Here is a 4,238-nt window from a genome sequence, read left to right as displayed (position 1 = left end):
ATGGTGCAATGTTGTGTTGCATAAACATATTTATTTTCAGTACTTCATTTTTTATTGATTATTAAATGAATCGTCAACTATTTTGATCATCGATTAATAGTGCCATATTTTAAGACAATTGCTGGTAAAAATAAGTGTGAAATATTTAAAAAAAATAAAGCTCAGAAGAATTCAAATGTAATTTGAGGGAAAAAAATAAATTTCATAGAGCTCTATGTACTAGCTGTTTCAGCCTGTGGTGTAATAGGTCAACCACAAAATACCTAATACTAACAAGCTAAAAGGGGGTGTGTCGCCGCCTAGCATAGCACAGGACAAAGACAGTAGTCAAATTAAAGGTATTTGTGCTTCTATCTTGACCAGGACTCCCTGGGACATTCCTGGCTAAAATAAAGGATAAATAAAAAATACGAAAAGTATGGAATGTTTACACCAATAAAGATCCCGACGAGGTAACAGCACACACACACACACACACACACACACACACACACACTGAGTGAGAGAGACAGAAGGGGAGGCACAATGAGGCAAACTGATGAATTATTGATAGGAAGGATTCACGACATGATATTATACAACTGCATGAGACTCACAGGAAGCAGATGATTTGTCATCTCTCATGCTCAGGTTTCACTGTACACACCACATGGGCATGAGTCATAATGTGACCTTTGACAGCCCAGACAGGACGAGGCATGTGACGCGCACATGGGTCACAATTATCCTGACGATACGACTGCGAGACTGGATTCAAAATAAGAACAAGACAGAACGCACTGTCGTTTTTCAAACATTACGCTCACACATACATGTGTGATGTTTTACAGCTCAGACTGTGTACACTGGCAGCTCTAACTGTAGTCCACAGGCAGACAGCCATTAATCACCATTACAGTGGCTCTCTGGGTGCCCTCTCTGAAAGGGGGCCGTGATTTTTGGGGCTTTTCCATGACACAGTTCGAGCACGACTCGGCTCGTTTTTAAATTTCCACGAGGACGGTACCTGGTGATACCTGCTCTGGAACGGTTCCAAGCCGATGCCAAAATGTGACGTCAACAAACACGAGAATCAAACCTGCACCGAGGTGCAGACGTTCCTGTGTTGTGGTCGAGTGTAAAACCACGTGACAGCAGACCACGTTGAGGAGGTACTATGACGTGACCGGCACCCAGACCTGGGAGAGCCACATCGTGCTGGAGCTGTAGAATGGAAAAGCACCATTATGTTCCATGTCTGTGTGGAAGAGTACACTGGGTGTGCTCCCCCCATGCTAGGGGTCAATTTAGAGTGCCTTGGTCAGAGGCATCCCAGACCTTGACCTGGTGGGATTCGAACCAGCAAGCCATGATCTCTTGCCACATAGTTAGAACTATAATAAAGCAAATATTATTTGCTATGCACCAGCGTGGTTATAGCCGCCATGATGCTCGTTGAACAGTATGAGCAGCTCAGTCAGGTACACGGATGATCCAGCATCATCGTGGACTGAGGGGAGCCCGTCACGCATGACCACACCGCGGCCACAGCAAGACACGCTTTTTAACATCAAACTCACAACCGTGATAGTGTCGGTGGCGACTTACCGATTCCGGGAGCGGAGTAGATGAAGTACAATGCGGAGGTGGACAGTGAGAAGAGGAATATGAGCCCGAGGAATGACCTTCTCCGAAACCGCAGATGTGTCGGCATTATAATACAGGCGTCAAGAAATCACCCTCTCACACACGCACACGCACACACACACACACACACACGCGCGCGCGCACACACACAGGGAGGCTCCGCGTTGTTCTGCAGCAGTTGTGATGAGTCCAGATGTCAGTCAGTGGCCTGCGGACGCTCCGGGATTCAATGAGCCGAGGAGCGCGCTCACTCTGCGGCAGCAGTGACGGAGAGGCAGAGGGGAGGGAGCGAGTGAGGAACCAGGAGACGAGGAGGAACACCGTCTATTTCCGCGACAGGTCAAGCAGAAGGTGGAGGAGAGGAGAGAAAGTGGAGCTCCGCTCGTCACTGAACGCGCTCACAATCCATTTGTGCGGTGATGGGTTTCGGTGAGAGTCCCGCGTCCAGCCCCCGGTGTCGATACTGGCTGCTCGGCTTTGACGTGGCCTGTGTTTTCAGGAGGAAAACATGTTTTAGCCCCACACACACACACACACAAACACTCACACACTGATAATGTCTTTGATGGATGCTCGGGTCCGCCTGTCCGCCTGTCTGTCTGTCTGCCTGCCTGCCTGCCTGCCCGCCCGTGTGTCTGCCTGCCTGGCCCGAGAATGGACCTGTCACTCCGCAAAATGAGCAATGAGGGGAAAGTGGGCGTTAACAGTGTTAGCCACCGAAAAAAGGAAAAAGAAGAAGAACGTCCGCGCTCACAGCGTAACCTGGCGACCGAAGATAAAAGGAGAACTAAAGAAAGAAAGAAATCAATAAAATACACAACATTCAAGCAGCACTCGTGCAACACGATTCATGATTAATGACCGTCATAAATGATGTAAAAAAATAAAAATAAAATTAATATAATCGAGAAGAGAAAACACCAACATAATCAACATAATTTTTGCTAATATGAAAATGATTTAATAAATAATTCAACGTATTAACTCATTTAGTCAAATTATTGATCACACTTTTTTTTAATCACATTGACTCAACAATAACAATATTTGTGAGAAGATGATACGTTGTTTTGACTTGAGTGTTGAACATTTGTTAAGAAAAGTACTATATAATAGTTTATCATTTACTATTATTATTACTTTTATTGACATATATTATGGTATAACAATGTACAGCAAACATTAATGTTGTTAAATGTCTTATTGCTAAGAAAGTAATTTGGGATATATTTGGTGTAGAGTTGTGTAAAAAAATGTTCTTCATTCAACATCCATAGCAACACAGTTCTCTCCTGTGAAGCAAGAAAAGCATAAAGCAGATAAATGACTCCACAAAGCTAAACTAAAAAGTCAAAAACCAGCCAGAATCTTTATTCTTTTCTTTTTTTGTCATGCCAAATGCAACTAATATGCCATTGAAATGTATTTTTTTTATTCTGGAATGATCAGAAACCAAAATGTGACGTCAACAGACTGCCGGAGTCATGGACGCCACGTCTGACACAGGAATCAAACTGAACAATGTCGAACTGTAGATCAGTTAACATGAACCTAAAAATCCAGAAAACATGCATAATCTCTGGAGCAGGAGTCTGGTGCACTAAGCAACAGCGCTGTGGAAAGCTGGTGATCATGAGCCCAATCACAAACTCGATTCTAATGATTCATCGAAAATAACTTACTTTGCTCATCACTAGTTTGAGTTGTCGCATTAAAAAGACGTCATGGCAGATTCATGCAGCCATGGTGACAACCGTGTCCACACTGAGAAGGTACTATAGTGATGGAAAACACCTGATACCAAACCAAGTAGACTCCAGCTGAGCCGAGCTGTGCAAGAACTATAGTGGAAAAGCACCATAAGCCACCTCCTCGCAGTTAAGGGGAAACTTTTTAAAGTAACTTAAGAAAATAAATAAATGTTGGGAAAGTTTATATTGTTTTAGTAGTCCTTGTGCTCAGACCCCATATTTCCAACTCAGAAACTCACACGCCACAAGCGACCTCACATGCCCTGGATTATCACCGTACAAACTTACTGTTTCAGTTTGATTACCGAGTACCAAATGCCATGTATAAGTAACTAACAGTATATATATATATATATATATATAACAGTAACTAACAATGCCTAAGCCCAAGATTTTGAACATGGTGAACTTTTATTTTCATGTGGTAACAACATATGTAAAAATGGCACAGTAATTCAAGTTTGATTGACCACACTTTCTGTATACAGTCACAGAGATTCGTTTATAGTTGTACAATATTGTTTTTATAAGGTAACAGGTGCTTTTAATATGCTGTCTTACATTTACTGCGTGGCACTAACATAGAACTACAATATCCATGAAACAGCAACTCAACGGTTGACTGACGCCACGGTGGCTGATGGGTAATTGATTACAACAAGGATTTTAAACAGCGACACTTTATTTTAAAAATCGTCCAAAGTGAACTCTCGTCCAAGTCAATTAATTAAAATGAATTGAATTAATTGAAGACATTATCTGCAACATGCTGCGTCTGTTTCTATCTTTCAGTTATTTTAAAGGCATTTGTCTTTCGAAAAAAAATGACTTCCTGCTGACGTTTCACCCGGAACTAGAGTC

This window comes from Solea senegalensis, linkage group LG11 (genome assembly GCF_019176455.1).
Source record: "Solea senegalensis isolate Sse05_10M linkage group LG11, IFAPA_SoseM_1, whole genome shotgun sequence".
NCBI classification, from domain to species: domain Eukaryota; kingdom Metazoa; phylum Chordata; class Actinopteri; order Pleuronectiformes; family Soleidae; genus Solea; species Solea senegalensis.
This window is presented reverse-complemented; position numbering follows the sequence as displayed.